This window comes from Leptodactylus fuscus, chromosome 1 (assembly GCF_031893055.1).
Source record: "Leptodactylus fuscus isolate aLepFus1 chromosome 1, aLepFus1.hap2, whole genome shotgun sequence".
In the NCBI taxonomy this organism is placed as follows: Eukaryota; Metazoa; Chordata; class Amphibia; order Anura; family Leptodactylidae; genus Leptodactylus; species Leptodactylus fuscus.
This window is the reverse complement of record NC_134265.1, coordinates 168467931-168491377: the sequence shown is the minus strand read 5'-3', so window position 1 is coordinate 168491377 and position 23447 is coordinate 168467931.

Sequence of the window (23447 nt, the reverse complement as noted above, 5' to 3'; positions counted from 1 at the left end):
GCCTGCTGAAGAGCTGAGCAAGTATTATAGCTGCCCAGTCTCTGCTGTTTTACAGAGCTGAGTCCTGACAGCAGTAACTGCCTGTTTGTGGCATTCTTCTCTTCACATGCCTCAGACAAATGCAACTGAAGCATCTGAAAAGCAGGTGCTGCCACTTTAACAAGTATCACCATTCTCTGGAGAGAGAGAGAGAGATCTGGGGGTGATGTTATATTACCATGATTGCAGGAAGCCTATAGGGCAGTGGTTCTCAACCTTTCTAATGCCGTGACCCCGCAATACAGTTCCTCATGTTGCGGTGACCCCAAACCAAAAAATAATTTTGGTGGCTACTTCATAACTGTAAGGGTAGTTCACACAGGGGGCGGTATAGTGGATCCATAGCGGATTTAGGCACTGAGAGTGACGGAGCCCCGGAGTCGGCTCAAATTAATGGGACGACTTGGGAGGTTGCTACCACCAGGCGGACGCCACAGGTCACCGAGCTGTGGAATCCACCTGAAGAAAGGGCAGCCCACTTTTTTTTCTGTGAGCGTCAGCATGCTGCTCACACAAAAAACAAGCCTGGCAGTCTAAATAGACCTCCATTGTGAGAGGGTGGATTATGACGTGGATTTCGCACCATAATCTGCCCCCTCTGTGCCTGTGTGAACGGGCCTTAATTTTGCTACAACCCATACCTCCCAAGTTTTGAAAAGTAGAAAGAGGGATAAAATGTGCGGCGCGCAGAGCGCGCCGCAACAAATTTGTCCCCGCCCACTTTTGTGTTGACTCCGCCCATTCTCATTCATTTTTCACGTGCTCCCACACAGTATAATCCTCCTACAGTCACCCGGAAATTATATGTCCCCCTCTATCTCTCCCCCAGTTTCATATAACTTCTTCATCTGCCCCGTTTCATGTCCCCTCCATCTCTGTCCCCAGATTCATGTCCCCCCCATCTCTGCCCTCAGAATCATGTCCCCCATCTCTGTCCCCAGATTCATGTCCCTCCATCTCTGCCCCCAGATTCATGTCCCCCCATCTCTGCCCCCAGATTCATGTCCCCTCCATCTCTGCCCCCAGATTCATGTCCCCTCCATCTCTGCCCCCCGATTCATGTCCCCTCCATCTCTGCCCCCAGATTCATGTCCCCCCATCTCTGTCCCCAGATTCATGTCCCCCCATCTCTGTCCCCAGATTCATGTCCCCCCATCTCTGCCCCCAGATTCATGTCCCTCCATCTCTGTCCCCAGATTCATGTCCCTCCATCTCTGCCCCCAGATTCATGTCCCCCCCATCTCTGCCCTCAGAATCATGTCCCCCATCTCTGCCCCCAGATTCATGTCCCCCATCTTGCTCACGCACAGCCTGAACCTCCTATCACGCTCACACACAGCCTGAACCCCACTATTATGCTGACACACAGCCTGAAACACCCCCATCTTGCTCACACACAGCCTGAACCCCTCCTATCATACTCACACACTGCTTGCATCCCCTTCCCACCCCTTGCTTACACTTGCTGTCTCCTCCCTCCATCTTACCTTCCAGTCTCCACTCACTGCAGCCTTCCCTTCCTGTGTAACTCGGCACTGTACTGAATAGCTCTGCCCACACCAGAGTCCGATCACATGGTCATGACGTCATCACAGGTCCTTTAACCCACTAGGATAATATGTATTTTCCGATGGCTTTAGGCGACCCCTGTGTTTTGGTCATTCGACCCCCGCCGGGGTCGCGACCCACAGGTTGAGAACCGCTGCTATAGGGAGATCCCAGGCCTATCATCACTATTCCTCTATTGCAGGCTTTTGCCTGTACCACTCTTAAAGAGGTTTACCATACACTGCAATACATTATTATTGAAGTATTCTGTATAGATTATCAGAATTCCTATATATAAAAACATATATAAAATATCACCCCCTTCCCTAAATCAATAATATCCCCCTTTTCAACCAAAAAAATAAATAAAAATAAACATAAACACATTAAACATCACTATGAAAACATATAAAACTTATTTATCATGTACAACAAAATGCCATAGTGGGGGGAAAAATATCAAAATGGTGGAATTCACTTTTTTTGCAGTTTCCTCCCAGTTTTATGTCGCAATAGAAATAAATTAAAGAAATCAAAACATCAGACAATCCCTAAAATGGTTTGAATAAAAATGGCAACTTGCACCACAAAAAAATGCCTTACAGAGCTCCATTTATAGAAACATAAAAATGTTACAACTCAAAAACTGCATAAATTTGGTATCACTGTCTTTGTACCCACAGAATATATGTAACATTCAATATTACTGCATGGTTAATATCATAAAAACAAAAGTAAATGGTGCAAATTCAGTTTTTTCTAAATCCACACATGTTAGGATCGGGTCCCGAAGGCTTCCCGTCCGGCGCATAGCGCCACCTGCGGGCCAGCCCAACCCTCGCCCTCGGCATCGTGCAGTGAAGTGAATGGAGTCTAAGTCCAGCTTTCGGCCTACTGAGCATGCTCAGACATTTTGGAGCCGCTCAGAGGCTAAGTCCCGTTTTGCCCATACTGAGCATGATCGGTGACATCATGGCCACTGCCCTGTTGGGCGAGGACTAGCCTTTATATGGTGTGAGCCGACGCCTGCCCGATGCTCACACTTTGACTAAGTACCTTAAGACAGGAGGTTAGGGCCAGGTTCCAGTTAATGGTAGGAGCAGTCTCTAGGGGTCTAGGTAGGATTCCCTGGCTCTGCCAGTGGGAATCAGTAGCCCATTTAACTGTCTACTCATTTTGTAGCTCTTAGCTGTTGCAGAGCATGTTGTATTGCTGACCTGGGGTGACCCTTAACCCTTGGCAGCCTTGCTGTATCAACCATACACAGGTGCTCCTTTCCAGTGAAGCCAACTGGTGAGGTTTGGTTGCAGCCTGTTCACATTTAGAACCACACAAACACCACTGCCAGTGCAGTTTAACTGGTAGTGCGTATTCAGGCAGACGACTGCCCCCTCTGGGGCTTGTGGACCTCACTGCAGTGTTCTACAGTCTAGGGTTCCATCATCGTTAATAATATTATATATATATATATATATATATATATATATATATATATATATATACAGAACCGTAAAAGTACATCATAGAGACTATTAAGCTGGAACATTATAAATTACTTTTGTCCCATAAAAAAATAATCTCTTCCATGGCTCTGTGGACGGTTATGGTGTATGTAAATCCATAATAATAACACCATTACATACTTCTGGATGGGGATTAGGAGATTATGGAGGGCGTTATGACTGTTATGGAGAGAAATGCGGCTATCATAGTGCACTGGCTATATGGCATTATGGCTTTCATGAGGGAATTGTGAAGAGCGCATGTGTCTGTGATGGAGACATTGTGGTTTTTAAATGGTGTATTGAGGCTAACACTGGGAGGGCATTGATGATAATGTGCCTGTCATCAGGGCATTGTGGCTGGCATAATGTGCAATTAGGGCAGGGGGTATTGTGACTGTCATGGGGGCACTGGGCCTGTACTATCATGGGACATTGTGGTTGGCACTGGATCATTGTGTATGGGATATGGGGCATTGTGGATTTCGTGGGAAGAATCTCTGTCTCTAATGTAAGGCAGATGATTTAATAGTGAGCAGCCACAGTTCCAATAAACTGTATGTTGCTTAGAAATCTCTTTTCTATTCACTATATAGCATGTTTATTACTTTCACTTGTTCCTCAAGAATATGTTATATATGTATCCATTACATTTGATAGCTGATAAAATAGGCTTCAGACATTGATATATTATTGTGATGATATATATGCAAATGAGCTTATGCTACTAAATATGATAAAGTATCTTTTTCAACAAATATTTGGTGTTTTACCAAGTTACATCAGGGCAGCCACACAATCCTGATGGTGTTTTTTTTCCCTTCCAGATTTGTTTTCTGGAAACATAAAAGACCAACTGCTGTGGCTTATTACAAACTCGGGACTCTTTTGCTGAGGTGTACGCTTAAACTGTGCTTAAAAGCAAGATAGATCAAAACACAACAGCAAACTCCCCTTACAACATATGGTGTATACATTTTCAGCATGAATCTGTGTCTGTACCTTGCTGCCTTTGTGTTCCTACTATGTGTACTGAAGCTGATACAGCACCTCGGCAGCTGGCAAAAGACTCAGAAGGACTAGACATCCTGTCCCTTCCACACTGACATTATCTTCTCTGGCATTTTCTTTGCATTTAAACTGAGCCAACTTTTCTGAGCTGCCAGTCATCCCGCAACTCCAAAGATATAGTACAGTTGCCTGGCAAAGATATATCTGCTGATTTTGCAGTAGATTGTAACAGTGTGCTTCTCAGTTGTTTACGCTCTCTTCTAATTCAATTATTCAGAGACTCATAGATATATTCAGAATATGGAATGACAACAAGTCTATTTTTGTATGTACATAAATAAAATTTTAATATATTGAGGATTTCTTTTTTGTGTGTATGCCTGATATAAAACTTTTGGCTCTAAAATGATTCCCAACTCCTCAAATGCACAGTAATAATAGTTCATGATAATATTTATTAATTCTATTAATTTTAAAACACTCAGTTCATTAAAACATTGCTCAGATTTAATTGATAACTGTGTAAAAGGAAAATGTTGTTTGCTACCCTTAGCACAGGTTTCATCTTTTAAAGGCAGTCTACTACTTCTCCCAAGTATATTCAAGTGGTAGCACCAAGTAACAGACCACATTACAGTGTGTGAGAAGGTGAAAGGCAAAGTGCTAGAGTCCCGCTATATCAGCCCTAGATTCCTGACTTATGTGTGGTCCAGGGCAGGTCTGGAGTAGGCCTCAACCCCAGGTGTGGGTCATAAGCTCGTTACTGGGCCATAAAAGGCTTCTGAGCCTGCACTTCAGGGCAGATCTTGGGAGGAGAGAAAGTAGCTGGGTCTGTCCTAACTCTGAGAGCATTGTGTACTGTATGGTGTTTTTTTTTTTGGTTGATTTTGTGTGGCTGGTTGTAAGCCATATGTACAGTTAGTATTTTCTGTTAGCGCTCAGACGAGCAGGATTTTGGTTTGACATTATTTTGCCTGAAGTTAAGGTTATATTTTATTTTGTTCATTTTTGTGCCTGACGTAAAGGTTTATTTATGTTGCTGTTTCTCTTAAACCACTTTGCTGCTGATTTGTGTCCCTGTCTCTGACTGGTTGGGTCTGCACCACTGCTTCTACCGAGCTAACTTCCCCACTAGTGATAAACAATATATATGTTTATGTATGTCACATCAGTAAATTTGGAGAAACACAACTTTGAAGTTTTATGCAAATGAAGCAATTGTTGTACACACATTGTGGCTAGCAAGGAAAGTTTTTCTTTTCAACAATTTCTATTGGTTTGCTTGACTGAGGCTCTGTCTTCCTAATTACATCATGGAAGATAGACTTGCACATTCTCAGTGAGCGCCCTCTATTGGTGTGCATGCCTGAGGCACTGGCTTCCTAATTACATCATGGAAGTCAGATTTGCATATTCTTCCCATCTTCCTTTGCACAGTGGAGCACTCATGGCTTAATAAGACTCCACACACCTAAATGGTGGTTCTCTTCCTATGGAGTGACGATATCCCCTTAACCCTGTCTGAGCCTCTCGCCTCTGCCAGGTCAGTACTCTCTGCGCCATGCTTATGAGATGCAAGAACATCGAAACAGCTGTCCTTGGCAGAGGGACTACCTGGTAAAATCCCAACATCAATGCAAACAAAGGGAAGGTCGGCATGATGTTAAAGGGAGCGCCCTCTATTGGTTTTGCTTGACTGAGGCTCTGTCTTTCTAATTACATCATGGAAGATAGACTTGCACATTCTCAGTGAGCGCCCTCTATTGGTGTGCATGCCTGAGGCACTGGCTTCCTAATTACATCATGGAAGTCAGATTTGCATATTCTTCCCATATAAGAAACTCTGTAATATATCTTAATAAAGAATATTGTTTCCTTCCCACATACAGTATCAGGTTGTTTCCATTCATTCAGACTCTTGTCTCTAATGTCACTCATATCTATATTTATATTCAAAATCATACCCAGAAGTCTATAGAGAAGGAAAGATAGAGAAGGAGGCTGCTGTTGGTGAAGGATTTATTTTCTTATTGTGTTTAATGGTAGAACATTGTCTTACTACAGTAGTTATAGTAGAGTCAAAGGCGCTACCTTAGAGTTTAGCAGCTACTGTATATGTGTGCTTTCAATCCCTTCTCCATAGTCTTCTATGTAAGAATTAACTCTGAGGTCTGATAAAAAGAGGACAAAATATTTTTTCTTTAATAAGCTAGATTACAAAATTTCTTATATTCACTGGTACTATTTAGCTATGAACAGCTGTTTTATAATTGGAGGTACTCTTTAATATATTTTCATTTCTTCAATGTATATCACCTTTACATGTACACCAAGCAGTTGGCTCTCATAAGTGATAGTGTTTAGAATATTACATAAATATCAAAGAACATGACATGTCTAGTGCTTAAAGCAGCTCATACACGATGAATGTTGTCTAACATGGACAATTTTTGTCATTCCACCAAACTTCCTTTGATAATTCTAAATAAACGAATGTTTGTGTAGGTCAATGGTAGATTGGCATCTTAGGTAGGGTTCACATTACCGTTGAATTCTGTTCAGAAGGTGTCCATTTTAAAAAAAAATGACAACTATCATAACGGACACAAACGGACAGTAGCTGATGGCTATCAGTTACTGTCCATTAGAAGTCCATTGCCCATAGACTTCAATGTTAAAAAGATAACGGACACTTGCTGTCCGTTTTTTTTCAAATGGATAGAAAAGTCCTGCATGTAGGATTTTTAGTCTGCTTGAAAAAAATGGACTTGGGTGTAAACGGACACAAACGGACACTAATGGACACAAGATAAAATCCAATTGAAATGAATGGAAATCTCAGACGGACCAGCTAGTGTCTGTTGCTAGAATCTTGTATGGACAATAGCCACAGACACTGCTGACGGAATCCAATGGTAGTGTGAACGCCCCCTAAAAATGTGAGGCTGGCTGAAAATACAATTGTACATCATAACTGGCAGAACTTTTTGCCACGATTGTCCAGTTTAGTTTGGGATGTTTCTGGTAGGATCATTTGTATGGACAATTGTGCAATTTATTGGCTGTATATGAAACATAAAACATGTTACAGTGAGTCATCCAAATCAGGTATTACATAGCTGAGTCCCAAACGAGGGGACATGTGAATGTTTTTATGTTCTTTATGCAGGAGTCTCAATATCTACATGTAATTGATAAGTTACTGAATGTGGCTCCTATTATAAGGGCAGATCCAGGAGACAGAGTACTGTTGGGATATCTTGTACATACATACACATTATTGGCTATATTTGCTGGGAATCCAGCAGAATAGGAAAAGAAGACCATGTTGTGTGGCTCTGTCCTCTATGTAATCTATGCTGTATATTGATGTAATATATAGCTTTGTCCCATCTGTGTTATTAGTAAGTCGCTGTAAAGAAAACAAGGCAACGGCCTAGAAATTGACAAAATACGGATCTGCCAAACCAACCGTTTTTCATGAATTGCAGTTAAGTTCTGTAAAAAGTAGATGTTTTCCTCAACAATAATTCACAGAGGCACCTAAATTTTGATATTCTGACAAAATTAGCTAACATAGTTCTGAAGTCATCTATCTGCTTAAGACAGACCCAGAAATCAATCCATGAAGAGGGTAAAGAGACCTAGGGTTGCTCCACTTTCCACTACTACTACAAAATGTTGTCCTCCATTCAGGGTCAGTATATACTTATAGCTTGTTTATTTCTAAGACATTCCTTGACCATAATTGGTATAGTTCCCTGTATGGATTATATCTAAGGATCTAAGAACAGGATCCTAGAATCTTTCCTGTTCTAGTGAGCAGCAATAATAACATACTGAACAGCTCTTTCCAGTGTCAGTCAATTTCTAACCGGGGTCTTACATTTACCAAGTTTCTTATTCCAAATTTGTGTAGTCAACCCTTTGACCTCCTGCATAAACCTTATACCATAAACTATCTAAAGTGTCGCTGTTTATTTGTGTACCAAACTCACACTATTTATGTACTATTCTCTTTGTATTATACTATCCTTTAACCCCTTGTCATAAACTACATTCTTGACAGTTACGCTAGGTTCACACCTGCGTTCTGGTCTCCATTCTGTGCTTTCTGTCTTCTGCATGCAAGAAGATGGAAAGCACAGACCGGGTCCGGCCGTGAGCGGCGGTGAGCGTTTTATGCTGTCAGTCACAAAACTGTTTTTTTTAATCCGGACACATAGTACTGCATGTCCAACTCTGTGTCTGGATTAAAAAACCCGGTTTCGCGGCGGAGAGCATAAAACGCTCACCGTCGCTCATGGCCGGACAGCTTTCTCACCCATTCAAATGAATGGGTATGAAAGAGTCCTGCAGGTTTCCGTCTCCTGCTCTATTTTATGCAGGAAACGGAAACCTGCATAACGGAGTGCCGGGCGCAGATGTGAACGAGCCCTTAGCTCTACTGCATAACCTGCTTTACCCTTGCTATATTCTGAAGTTTTAACCAAACCCTACAAGTCGCTGAACGGACATTAACCCCTCCTGTGCTGGACTCCTTGGTTTGGATACCTATGCTGTCCCGTTGACTGCTGATGACTGATTCTGCTATTTGAACTCTGCGTGTCTTAGCGGACTAAAGGATTGACGGTGATCTGTTTCTTGATCGTGACCTGAGCTTGTTCTCTCTTCAGTACTTTACACCTTGAAACATGGTCCTTTGAACCCCAGAACCTAAGCCTGTTTCTTGTGAACCCTGAAACCTGACATTGAATCCTGTGAACTCCAAAATCTGCAGGTAGTTGTAGTTTCAACTTTCTTTATTGTAATTTGTCTAATGTGGAACAATTTAGAACAATGCATAACCAGATAAACTGTGAACAAAGGTGTCTTTTATTATTGGTCTTCAGTCACCCAGCTGGTGCTAAGGAAGTCTAACTAGCACTCTCTCAGGGATCACTGAGGTGCTGTTAGAGCCGCTTCCACATCGAGGACTTTATTGTCCGTTACCAGTACGCTTCCCTAGCCTAGGACTTCCCTGCTCTGGAATATTAAGCATTCCAAAGTTTTTTTTACTGTTAGTTAATCTGGCTATCAATATGGTGATAGTAAACCATTGGCAGTGCCAGTGGACTGATAGAATTGCCACAGTGACTTTCTACGAATTTAGAAATCTAAGAAGTTAAAATCACTTGGATCAAAATAAATAAAATCCTGATGTAAAGGGATGTTGACTTAATCGCAGGAAGCGCATGTTGCTGATATCACAGGCACAGATCTTGTGCCCATACCTTGCACAGGGCATACCATTATATCCACAGTTAGGATATAATTATACTGTACATAGGTTTGTAGTAAGGGGTGAAAATTGCTTCATCAATTCAACTCCAAATGTCCTGACAGATTATAAAGGACTTATCTACAACCTACAAATTGATGGGCTATCCATATCAGATTTTTCCCAAAGTACACAATTGCAGCACTGCTCACTTGCTGTACTTTTAGCACCCATGGTTATTGGCAATGTAGTGGTTTCCTATAGACTTTAACAGGACACCACTGCTGTAGTGATAAATACTGCTACTAAAAGAACAGTGAGCGATGGCACGCAGCATCCAGCATTCAAACAATGCCAGGACTTGCGTGTTCCAGGAAACAAGTGACTCCTGCCAATCTAGGATTCAAGGCCTATTTTAACCCCTAGATGTCGCCAATCTGCCTTTTTATGTCGCCTTATTTGATGCCCCGTGCTGCAGTCACGTTAATTAAGTCAAACATCTGTGATTTACAACTGCTAGAATCTCCATGCTGAACTCACTGTCCAGAGTTACACTGTGATAAGGGAAGCTTTTATGACTTTTTTTTTTGTAACTCAAATTTTTATTGAAAATTTTTTACAATAAGAAAAGAAAAAACAATTACAAGTTACAAGGCGAACACCCGCCCTGCGAACAGAAAAGCACACAGTGCAACACAAAATACAATCATAGAAGAATAAAAAATAAAAAAAAATTAAAGACAAAGAAAACAACATAGAAAAAAAAAGGGGAAAAAGGAAAAGGGGGGGAGGAGGAGGGAGGGGGTTAGTGGGACAGGTGGGTGGGGGAGAGGACTAAATGTGGAGGGTGAAAGGGTAGGTAGGGGTGAGTGTGAGCAGTCAGGAAACCAGTGAGAGCGCCTCCGTCGTCAGGTCATCCATACCACAGCCAGTTGGGAAGGGCTCGGGAGCAACCACTGGTCAAATACCTAAGATGAACAACAAGAGTATCAATCAGAGGAGGGGTCAGAGCCCAGAAGCGTCCGGTACTCTGCAGACTGTTGAAACCTGAACCAGTAGAACCAGGTTTTGATGTACGCCTCAGTCGTGCCATGCAGGAAAGACGTGAGATTTTCCATGCGCATTATCTCGTTGACCTTCGAAATCCAGAGGGAGAGAGGAGGAGGATCCACTCGTTTCCAAAAAAGGGGGATACAAGCCCGGGCAGCGAGGATCAGGAATCTAAGTAGGGAACGCTTAAAGACCTTTACAGAAGACTCACAATGATTAAGGAGGAACAGGGCAGGGCCCAAATGGTGAGAAGTTTCAGTAAGCTGGAGGGTTATCCGCTTGACCCCCTCCCAGAAGGACGAAAGGGCAGGACAGGACCAAAAAATGTGTAGCAACGTGCCTTCCTCGTCGCCACAGCGCCAACATAATGGGGAGACCTGAGGAAACATAGCATGGAGTCTCGTAGGAACCCTATACCATCGGGACAAGATTTTGTAGCTGGCCTCCTGGTGGCGAGAGCTGATGGAAGCAGCATGAGAAAGGCGAAAAATGCGCCTACGCTGCTCCTGAGAGAGGGAAAGGGACAAATCAGATTTCCATTTCAGCAAGAACGGCGGAACAAAATCCTCCGGAGGTTCAACCAGGATCCGGTAAGTGAGCGAGAGGGAGTGGCGGAGGGGGCCAGCACCAACACAAATCTTCTCCAAGGGGGTAGGTTCGACGCGGAACTCTGCAGGAGCAGGGAGAGAATGTAAAAAGTGACGAAGTTGCATCCCCCGCCAAGCATCCAAAGGGGGCAGCTCAGGAGGGGCCTGGGGATTCAGAAGTGTAGTCCATCCCCCTGCGTCCTGGAAGTGACAGGCACGGAAAATCCCATGACGGCGCCAATTACGAAAAACTCGGTCAAACATTCCAGGTGGAAAGGCAGGATTGCCCAGCACTGGAAAAAGAGCGGAATCCTTAGGGAGAAGAGTGGAGTGAACAAGGCCTCTGGAACAAATCCGAAGCGTGGGACCAAGGGTAGGGTGAGAAAAGAGAGACGACAATGAGGAGGAGTCCAACCATGGGGCAACCTGCAAAGGGATCGGAGAGAATGCCTGTTCGATGTAGACCCAAGGTTTAGAAACAGCATGCCTACACCAGTCCACGACACGAGTCAGGTGGGTAGCCAAGTAATAGGACTTCAGGTCCGGAAGCAATAAACCACCGCAACTCTTGGGACGAAAGAGAAAAGCCTTGCTCACTCGGGCGGGTCTGCCCGACCAGATGAACTTCAGTTGGACGGAAGTGAGGGATCTAAGAAAAGACAGAGGGATGTGAATGGGAAGCGTCTACATCAAGTAGAGAAGACGAGGGAGAATGTTCATTTTAAAAATCGCGCATCTCCCGAACCAGGTAAAGGCTCCAGTGGACCACCGAGTACAATCAGCCCTGATAGACGCCAGAAGTGGGGGGAAGTTGCAACGAAAGAGATCTTTCGGGTCCGGAGTAAGATAAACCCCCAAATATTTGAGAGAAGTGGGGGCCCAATGGAAAGGGAAAGATTGACTCAAGGAGGTGGCCGCCGAGGAAGAAAGGGTCACATTAAGGGCTTCCGACTTCGAAAAGTTGATTTTAAAATTCGAAAGGGTCGAGTAAACCTGAAAGGCGAGCATCAGAGCCGAAAGAGAGACATGCGGGGAGGAGAGAAAAAATAGCAAGTCGTCTGCATAAGCCGCCACTTTGTATAAACAGGAAGAATGAGCAGCGCCTGAGATGTTCGGGTCGGCTCGAACCTGGCGGAGGAAGGGTTCAAGAGTCAGGACGAAAATGAGAGGCGAGAGGGGGCATCCTTGCCTAGTGCCATTTCAGATAGGGAAGGACTGGGACTATAAACCGTTCACTCTGACCATCGCTGTAGGGAGAGAGTATAGAGCCATGATCCAACTCATCATGCGATTTCCAAGACCAATATGTAACAGGGTCTCTTCCATGAACCGCCAGTTGACCCTGTCCAAGGCTTTCTCAGCGTCAGTTGAAAGAAGCATGAGAGGAGAGCCCGATTGTTTAGCCCCATACATGAGGTTGATAGCTTTGGTAGTATTATCTCAAGCCTCACGGCCAGGTAAAAATCCAGCTTGATCCGGGTGAACAATATTTCCTAACAAGGGCGATAAACGGGTCGCAAGGATCTTGGCTAAAATTTTGAGGTCAACATTGATTAGCGAAATGGGGCGGTAGTTAGAACACAGAAGAGGGTCTTTTCCGGGTTTGGGGATAACCGCTATGTGAGCACGCAGGGAGTCACGACAAAGGGCCGAGCCATCGGTGAGAGAATTGAAAACTTTTAACAGTCTGGGGCGGAGTTCAGGGCCAAGTTTCTTATAGTATACCAAGGTAAGGCCGTCTGGGCCTGGGGCCTTACCCGTTGCCATACTGGAGATAGCTAAAGAAATTTTCTCTTCAACAATAGGAGATTCCAAGGCCGTCAAGTCCTCTAGGGACAGCGACGGGAGACCAGAGGAGGAGAGATAAGAACGAATGCGATCTCGGAACTCCGTTTCAGGGAGAGGAGAAGGGCCAGAGTCTACAGAATACAAATACAGAGAGGCATAGTAGTCCTGAAAGGCAGCCGCAATATCGAGGGGCATGTGTAATCGAGTACCCTGGGCGGAACTGATGCATGAAACATAGGTGGAGGACTGCTGAACCCGAAGGGCCCTAGCTAGGGAACGCCCGCTCTTATTTCCGAACTCGTAAAAATGATGTCTACATTTAGCTAGAGTACCCTTCACCCTATCAGTGACGAGCGTACGTAATTCCTCTCGGGCGCTGGCAAGCTGAGAATAAACATCAGGAGTGATTTGGTGTTTATGAAGAAGTTCCAATGAGCGGATCCGCTGCAGCAGAGATTCAATGCAAGCCCGGCGTTCCTTGTTCAAGCGGTAACCATGTTGCAACAGGATACCCCGGATAAAACATTTATGAGCCTCTCACACCATTGGAGGAGCAATCCCCGACAGTTCCTCCCTCTCAAAGTATTCCCCCAAACGGGTCTTAATGTCATCCAAGATGGTTACGTCATCAAGAAGTGATGCGTTAAGTTTCCACTGATGCTGGAAGGGAATAGGGGAGGACAAGGAAACAGACAAAGTAACCAAAGCATGGTTGGAGAAAGTAATGTTGTCGACTTCCGCAGCCAATAAAGAATGGAGATGTTGGTGACGGATAAAGAGGTAGTCAATACGAGAGTATCTGTGATGGACCGGAGAATAATAGGAGTAATCCCTATCTAATGGGTGGAGTAACCTCCAGGAGTCCACAAGTTTGTGGGAATGAAGATCCCTCTTAACCCTCCTGATGAGCGAGTAAGGGTGAGAAGAGACGCCAGTAGAAGAGTCCAATGAAGGGTCTAGGACCAGATTGAGGTCACCCCCCGCCACCAGGAAGCCCTCCACAAAGCCGTCCAACAGCCCCAAGTAAGAACTAAGAGCACGACCCTGTCCCGAGTTAGGTAAATACAAAGAAACAAAAGTAAAAAGCTGAGAGGAAATACGACCCTTGACCATAACAAGTCTCAGTGCGAGTCTCCAAATGTTCCCAAGGCAGGGAGCGAGAAATCAAGATACTAGTCCCTCTGGATTTCGGGTCGGGAGAAGAGCTATGATATGCATGAGGAAACCAAGCATTAGTCAACTTGTATGGCTTGGTAGAGCAATGGTGAGTTTCCTGCAAAAACACAACATGAAGGCGCTTACCTTTGAGCAGATTGAAGAGTACGGAGCGCTTCTCTGGACTATGAAGGCCTCTCACATTGAGGGAGCCCACGGTGATGGAGGAAAGGCAATCAAGCGGAGGCATGGAGGGAGACGGGCTTTCCCAGCTCACACCCTAGAAGGAGAAAATAATAAAAAAAGGGGGGGGGAGGGAGGAAGGGGAGAGGACGGAGAATTGAAGAGGGCAAAGGGGAGGGAAAGAAAAAAAGGAGAGAAAAATAAGAAGGTAGAGGAAGGAGAGCAGTAAAGGTATGGGGGGGGGGGGAGAAAGGAAAGGGAAAAAGAACCAAGAGTAGAACAAATCTAACTACCCCTAGACAAATGGGCCAGGGGCACAACAACAAACAGGAAGGAGTGAGGGAGTAAGAAAAGATGGGGGGAGAAGTGCGCCTGCAAGCACCACGAGTGTACCTGGTAAGGAAGACCCCATGCCCCCACCCCCAACAAAGTGTAAAGGGATAGGAAGCACAGGGCTACAAAGTGACTCTAAGGTCCAAATAACAACATTGTATAAAAGCACAGCAAAATCAACAACAAGGGCCATCTATAAAGCCCAGCAGGAACAGGATCAAGAGGAACAGAGTAGCCACAGAACAGAATAAACACAGTGAAAATGTCCACCAACCACAAAACAAGTCCGAGACCACTCAACATAAAAGGATATTAGCACCGTCCTGTGAGCAGATCAAAAACCGGCAGCATGAGGGATCATGCTTCAATGGGAAGCTGAGCTGAGAGATCTGGTTGACGGAGTGGAGACCCAGGCGGAACCGGTGTTGGAAGACGTCGTGGAGATGAGTTTCGCCGAGGTCTCTCTCTAGAGGCAGCCGAAAAAGAACGCCTGGAACTGCGGCCGCGCCTGGATACAGCAGGGCGGGAGGAATCCAGAGCAAGCCAGTTCGGGACTGAGACAGGGCGCACATCCAGGGAGGCAAACAAATCAGGCAAGTCCGCCGGGGAACGGACAACAATCGAGGACGAGCCAGCACGAACAATCAAATGGAAGGGATGACCCCACCTATAGGAACCTCCACAGTCCTTAATCAGAGTTAACACCGGCTGAAGGGCACGGCGCATAGCCAAAGTGCGGGATGAGACGTCAGGATAGAGCTTGACAGAGGCATTCTCAAAAGGCACCGATCCCATATCCCAGGCACACCTCAGGATATGTTCCTTGTCCGTGAAGTAATGTAGTCTACACAGAACATCTCTAGGATTAGCAGGGTCAAGCGGGCCAGATCGTTGGACTCTATGCACACGGTCCATCATGAAGGTAGCATCCAGCGGGCGTTGAGTCGCCATATTGAAAATGGTATTAATACGGCTGATCAGATCATCCTGAGGGCCTTTTTCTGGCACTCCTCGTAATCGAATATTATTTCTGCGACCCCGGTTCTCCTGGTCATCCAGGAGCAAAGCAATATGCTGGAGGCGGGCCTCGGAGTGGGTTTGATTGCTCTCCACTGCGGACAGGCATTGTTCCAAAGAGGACAGTGTTTGATCAGTAGCGTCAGCCCTAGTAGTAAGTTGAGACACATCAGACTGGATCGCACCGAGGGCCTGTGCCTGGGATTGTTCCATTCGGGAAACTACAGCATCCAAGTCTTGTTTATTGGGCAGAGCTTGAATAAGGTCCCGAAGTAGCTGAAAGTCCGCAGAGGCAATATGGGCTGCCGAGCAGGGCAAGGAGGCTGAATCCAAGGATTGCATGTCATGTCCAGGGGGGGTGGCAGACATTGAAGAAGGTGGCTGCGATTGGCGAAGCGGAGGAGATGGAGGAGCCATGTCATCAGTGCCAGACCCAGTAGCCGAGGTTCCAGATCGGGACAGGAAGGTAGAAATTGATGGTGAATGAGTAAGAGAGCGGCCCGGGGTGCGGGAAGGAGCAGTAGAGGTGTTAGGACGTCTTCTGGATATATCACAATGAGAAGCGATCATAGAAGGTAATGAAGGTACACTCGCAGTATCACCAGGCCTTACATGAGGCGGTCACACAGTTCCATAATCAAACCCGGTACCCATGAGGTGCCAAAAGAGCAATGGGAGAAGTGCTAGTTCCGTGGGGATATACTGCAGAGCATATAACACACAGCAAGTGGAGGAAGGTGAGGAGCCCCCCCTGATGGTGGAGTAGGGGCTCAGCACTCCCTTCACACCACTGCAGCTCACAATAACAAAAATTCTCTGCTAGGAATGTCTCTGAAGAGGATAAGAAAGTCCAAAAAAAAAAAAAGCCAGCAGAGAGTACTCACAGTGTGGTCAGAATGTCCCAGCAGAAAGCGTCAGGATGGGAGCCAAACAGCAGAGGGAGGTGAGGTGTCTCCACTTCAGGCAATGCAGGGATGCCAGGCAGCAGGTAGAGCAAGGGCCCAATACAGTGAAGCCTTCCAGGAGCAGCAGGCTGTATGTCCCCACAGATGTTGCAGGAGGATCAGGAAGACCAGAGGAGGGACACCAGAGGACCTCACCGAGCCAGGAGTCATCGCAGAGCAGCAGGCAAGATCCACCGGAGGCAGCCACGTACAGAGAAGCCAGCCGGGAGGTAGGCCGCGAATCCAAGATGGCGGCCGCAGCGTTATGAAGAGGAGGCAGCGCTGCAGACGAGGAGACCGGCAGGCGGAGGACACCAGGAGGCACCGGAGGATCTCCACCGGGATGAAGAGGGACCGGACGGACAGACAGGTAAGTCACTGCAATCAGGCCACCGCGCAGTGTTGAAGGAGCCAGGTAGGCCGCGAGGCCAAGATGGCAGCCGGACACAAGTAGTGTAGCAGGCCGCAGGATCCAAAACCGCCCAGGACCACACAGGAGCTGACAGATGGCGCCCAAATTTAGCAGACGGAGGCTTGGGGGAAAGCCTCAGGGCAGCCCAGAAGTTTGTGCAGCAGGATGGCGCCGGTAGATGTAAGATGTAGAGCGAGGACACAGAGAGCTCCGGGAGATGCGTCTGCTCCAATACGCGGCTAGCCACGCCCCCCCAGCTTTTATGACTTTTACCATCACTTTTATCAACTAAGTTTAACCCTTTATAGTGATTATGTAAAGTGAAACTGCCTTTGCATTCACACTGTGCAAAAAGAACTCATTCCCCTGCCACCCCATCCCATCACCTACTTCCTGGATGTTTGCTCAGTCTCAGCAGGGAGCCTAGCTAGAGATAACTCAAGCAGTTTACAGCCCTCTACTGTACTAAACTACTGGGTGATTTATACCTGAACTAGAGGTCCATAAAATAAGCCATATCGAATATAAAACCATATAAAACCTCATTTTTGTTGAAAAACTATATAACTGTGTAGTCCCTGTGATTACAAGAACTAGGAAAGCAAATTTGAATACATTTAGGTGTAATAGTATATATAAAAACATTTTTGTTTCAGGTAAAAGAATCAAAATTTTCAATTTTTTTTTACAGTTTATACCATTCTTCTACTTCTAGCAAAAAAAAAAAAAAAATCAACGTATTTAACAAATAAGGCTAGTTACTTCAAGCCTTATGTGTCCTGAAAAATACATGGTAAAATAAGTTGAGATATACAAAGCCATTAAAACATTATTACTGTGTAAATCAATGCATACAGAAGTGCAAAATTTGGCCTGGGCATTGGGGCATCAATGATGCTTGGTCCTGAAAGGGTTAAGGGCAATGTTTCAAACAATTTTTTTCCAAGGACACATACCAAGAGATGTACAGTATAGGGATGGCTGGCTGGACTTTAACCCATTTATGCCTAGAGTTCCATTATTAGAACTCAAAAGATTCAACCTCAGGCATAAATGGGTTAAACGTTAAATGGGAAATATATACATTTGCACTTCCACAATAAAGTTACAAATCAGAGCAAATTACTCTTTAGCTGGCTATAACAAATATTTTAATGGGTCATTGACTTTGGAAAAAACATGCAATGCATCCAATGTAAATGTGTGAGTACAGTATACCTATCTTATTATCTAATATGTACTTGCTACACAGTCAGTGCTGTAAGTACCGCCGTAGCAGCAATAGAAGCTGCCAAAGGGTCTGCGGCCTTAAGGGGCTCATTGGGCCACTGCTTTTTTTTTTTTAATCAGCCGTTACTTGCTAGATTAACCCTAGCAGGTAACAGGCCCTATTTACTTACCGATCCCCGTTCCTGCTCACTACCGCCTCCTTTTCCCCTTCTGTCCTCCAGTGGGCCCTGAGCATCTCATATCACATTGCTGGGATCCCCTGGAGAGAAGGAAAGGATGTGGAGGTGGCTGTGAGCAGGAGCGGGGATGGATCAGTAAGACCGCAAGCCCACAGCAAGTGTATTTGTTGGGCGAAACCCAACATATATTGCTATTATTATATCTGAAGAGAATCCAGTGTATAATAATGCGGAGGCCCAGGGGAGGTGAGAAACATAAAATCCCATGTTACTCACCTCTCCTGGGATCCAGTGTGACTCTCCCCTGTCTTTGGGCCTGTGAAGTGATGTCACAAATGTCATGTGGTCAGGCCAGAGTCACAAAGTCTGTGACGTTATTGAAGAGGGACAAAATCAGCTAAGATTACCACTGGAGCGCAGGAGGGGTGACTACCACATTTTTTTTTATGTTTGTCACCTCCCCTGGGCCACCGATTATTATACTCTGGGGTCTGAAAAGATCCCAAAAATATTTGCAATGAACACTATTAGGGCCACAATGGTACATAATACTTTGTGGAGGGGTCACTATGAGAATTAACACTATGTGGGGGGATACTATAGGATATAATACTGTGTGGAGGGGCCACTATGGGACAAAATACTGCATTGAGGCTGCTAGGGTACATTATACTGTGTGCAGGGGCCACTATGGGACATACTGTGTGGAGGGGCTACTATGGAAAATTATACTGTGTGTAGGGGCTGCTATATGATATTATATTGTGTTCAGGGGCCACTTTGGGATATTAAATTGTTTATAAGCCACTTTTAGGACATTATAGTGTGTGTAAATGGGGCGTTACACTGTGTGGGGGCCAGGAAAATGGGCTCTATGCCGTGGAGGAAGGCCCCAAAACCAAAGTTTGCTACGGGGCCCAGTCTTTGCTAATTATGCCCCTGTACACAGTGCTAACATTCAGCATGATACAGAAAACCTGCTTCACATTTCACAATTCATCTTATAGAATCCATGCTATTTTGGGTTGTGCTGAAGGTTAAGGAAGATGCATATACTAGCTGTACTGGCGATTTCTCCCTAATTGCCTAATTTACCTCTGTAACTTTATTTGTTATATTGTAAAATGCATGATGTAAAGAAGAAAAAATGCATTAGCTTTATCCAATATTTTCCAAATATATTCAGCGTATGGGAAGCTATAATATTCCCTCTTGCAGGCTTTGATGAAAGATCTCCTTTTATCGCCAGCTCCCTTCTGCTTTGTGCTCATTCATGTTACATTTAAAGCCTCCGGAGGGACTTCTGTGCCCTTGGTAACAACATGATATAAAACTTCTTTAGAAAGCTAATATTATTGATCTTCTGTTTTAGGATTTTCTTTAGCTGGAGCCAAGAAGACTATATAGATATACTGTAAAGATCTACAGCCTGGTGGAAATTTCATATGATTATATCATTTAAAAAGGCATAGCTTGGAGAACAAATAGGAACCATAAGAGCCAAAAGGAGCCATAAGAATGATATGTCACAATGCCACTATAATGCTTTAACAAAATACGATTATGGCCTTATAAATGTATAATTAAAGAGGACCAGTCAGCTCTCCCGACATTTCAATTTTACTAAATACCAATAATTCCATAGTATAACAAGTGCAGAGCACATTGTTTTTTAGAACTCTGCACTGAGATGTCCTTCTGTTATTCCTGCGAAAACTATTTCAAGCAGGAGGCAGGTGCTGCAATGAAATACACACAGGGACCACCCAGCAACTCAAATGAATTGCCTGGCAGTGTGATTAACTCTGCTACATCTGTATTTCAAGAAAGCTAACAGGTTCTGTTTAAGATTGCATATGGTATATGCAGACATGGATGAAGAAGGTATGAGTGACAAAGATGAAATCTCATCAAGCTTAGTTGGCAAGAAACTAAATGAATGAAATTAAATTATGAAACTGAATTAATGAAATGTTCTCTTTAAGAAAACTTGCTACTGGTAACAGCGCCTTGTATGCCACTAGTTGTTGCCCTAAACATGTGATATGTAAATTAGGCTTGATTCACATGTGCATAGGGATTTCTGTTTGGGGGTCCACTTGGGGACACCCTGAACAGAAACCTAATCCGCATAAAAAAGCAGTTACTTTAGGAAACCTGCAGACCCCATAGACTGTAATGGGGTCCGTGTAGTTTCTACTTTGTTTCCGCATGAAAAATGCTGCTTGCAGCACTTTTCTCTCCGCATTTTTCATGCAGAGCCAAACATTGCTGTGGACACTGAGAATACTATACCGCTGTACACAGATATCAGTCCGCCTAAGCAGACAAGAGTACACTATGTCCACCATCAGGGTACTAAGGCAAATAGCAGATATACATTCCAGGAAGCAGTCCAGTGGTGTAACTACCAGGGTAGCAGGTGGAGCAGCTGCCACAGGGCCCGGAACATTAGGGGCCCGGCGAAAGCTGCTACCGCTGCGGGGGTTTTTTCCTGGCAGGGCTGGGATCGGTAAGCGATGCCTCAGGCCCCACAAACACTATTATTATACTTGGGGATCTTTTCAGACCCCGAGTATAATGATAGGAGGCCTGGGAGAGGTAAGGAACATAAAAAACTGTTACTTACCTTTTCACGCTTCTGGCAGACTGGCCTATTACTGTGAGGTCCCTGGCGTCACATGATCGAGGCCTGAAAATACCCCAGAGTATAATAATTGTTCATGGGTGTCCACAGTGGGCATAATACTGTGTGCAGGCGCCACTATGGGGCACAACACTGTGTACTGGGGCCATTATGGGGCATTATACTGTGTATAGGGGCCACCCTTTACTGTCATTGTTTATGTGTCTGTGATATGGTTAGACCTCCAAAAATTACTTTTCTGGCCTTTCACGTGAGCCCTTCCAAATTAAGTTAGAGGCCCTTAAACTGAGCTACCAGCAGAGATTGAGACCCTTGAGGTGACTTGAGTCTTTTACCAGCATAGTTTTAGGCCCTTCAGCCTTGCAGTTCAGCCTTGCACCAGCAGAGTTTTTTGCCCTTGGGGTGAGTTGAGCCTTTAACCAGCAGTGTTGTTGGCCCTTTGGATGAACTGAAGCTCTAACCAGCATAGTTTTTGGCCCTTTGGATGAACTGAGCCTCTAACCAACATAGTTTTTGGCCCTTTGGGCGAACTGAGCCTCTAACCAGCATAGTTTTTGGCCCTTTGGGTGAACTGAGCCTCTAACCAGCATAGTTTTTGGCCCTTTGGGTGAACTGAGCCTCTAACCAGCATAGTTTTTGGCCCTTTGGGTGAACTGAGCCTCTAACCAGCATAGTTGTTGGCCCTTTGGGTGAACTGAGCCTCTATCCAGCATAGTTTTTGGCCCTTTAATTTAGTTCAGCCTTGCACCAGCAGAGTTTTTGGCCCTTGGGGTGAGTAGAGCCTTGAACCAGCAGTGTTTTACTTTTTGGCCCTTGTGAGTAGAGCCTTGCACCAGCAGTGTTTTACTTTTCGGCCCTTGGGGTGAGTAGAGCCTCCCATCAGCAGTGTTTTACTTTTTGGCCCTTGGGGTGAGTAGAGCCTTGCACCAGCAGTGTTTTACTTTTTGGCACTTGGGGTGAGTAGAGCCTTGCACCTGCAGTGTTTTATTTTTTGGCCCATGAGGTGAGTAGAGCCTTTAACCAGCAGTGTTTTAGGCCCTTTGGGTGAATTGAGCCTTTACCCAGCAGAGTTCTAGTTTTTGGCCCTTGGGGTGAAAGGTAAAAGGTAAAAAATTTGATCTCAGGCCCTTGGGGTAAGCCCTGAAACATTAATTTTCAGGCCTTTGGGGAGCCCTAAAATATTAATTTTCAGGCCCTTGGGGTGAGCCTGAAAAAACATTAATTTTCAGGCCCTTGGGGGAAGCCCTAAAACATTAATTTTCAGGCCCTTGGGGGGAGCCCTAAAACATTAAATTTTCAGGCCCTTGGGGGGAGCCCTAAAACATTAATGTTTTTTTTTTTTGTTGTTGTTTTTTTTTAACTATTGGTGGTGGTGGTGTTGGAGGAGGGCAAGGAGGAGGACGAGGAACTTGTGTGCTGGCACAGACACATGGAACTGTGTCTCATCAGTACTGTGGATGGGACATGCTGGTTGCGGGTCCACAATATCTGCTATCCACCCTAGTATAGGTTCCTGGTGCTCAGGCCTCGTCAGCACTAAACCGCTGCACCCCGCTTGATGTTGTGTCACTGCTGGCTGCCCCTCTCCAGTATATAATTGGAGTCGAGCTACTGAGGCCTGGATCTCCTCATCCTCGCCCCCTTGTGCTACTGACGAGAGGCACTGCTGGCAGCCCCTCTCCAGTAGCTGGACTGTGGACTAGATTTCCACGTCCTCGTCCTCGCCCCCTTGTGCAACTGACGAGAGGCACTGCTAGCAGCCCCTCTCCAGTACCTGGACTGTGGACTAGATCTCCACGTCCATATGCCCGCCCCCGTCCTTTGATGCTACCCTGACGCATCTTTAGCAGGTTCAGTGTATGTGTACACTGTTCCTGCAGTGTAGCTCTGAAAAGAGCTGTTGTTTTTCAGTTTTGCTGCCTAGCACAAGCTAAACTTTCTCTCACTCTGCTCACGATGTCTTTCCCTAGCTCTCCAAACCACATCTGAAACAAATATGGCTGACACTATTCTTATAAATCCGAGGTCACCTGATTTCGCCAGCCAATGACTTTTTCCTATTTTTTTAATTTTTTTTTTTATGATGCCTACGTTTTCCTGCTTCCTGTGCCTCCTTCCCTGCACAGTTATTGGTGCAAAAAAGCGCCAGGGAAGGTGGGAGGGCATACAAATTTTTACTGCGTTTACCGCGTGGTATTTGTTCGAAATCAAATATGTTGAATACCTTAAAATTCGATTGAATACCTACTCAATCGAATGGTATTCGCTCATCTCTAATAGGTAGGGTACCAATATATCAGGTCATTATATGTCATATTTTACAATGTTTAGCAATTTTTCCCTCTGTTTACAGCTTGAATTGTTCTCTGAGCTGGTGAGTGAAAACAATCTATGGCTATAGATTGCACACAAAAATACCAATAACATAGCACTAATCGTATGAAGAAATCCAAAGTCACAGTGACATAATTGGATACATTGCCTTCAACAATAACATGAATGCCCTCAGCCGCTGTACCATCACCTCAAGATTTCATATAATGAACTGAAAAGATAAAACGA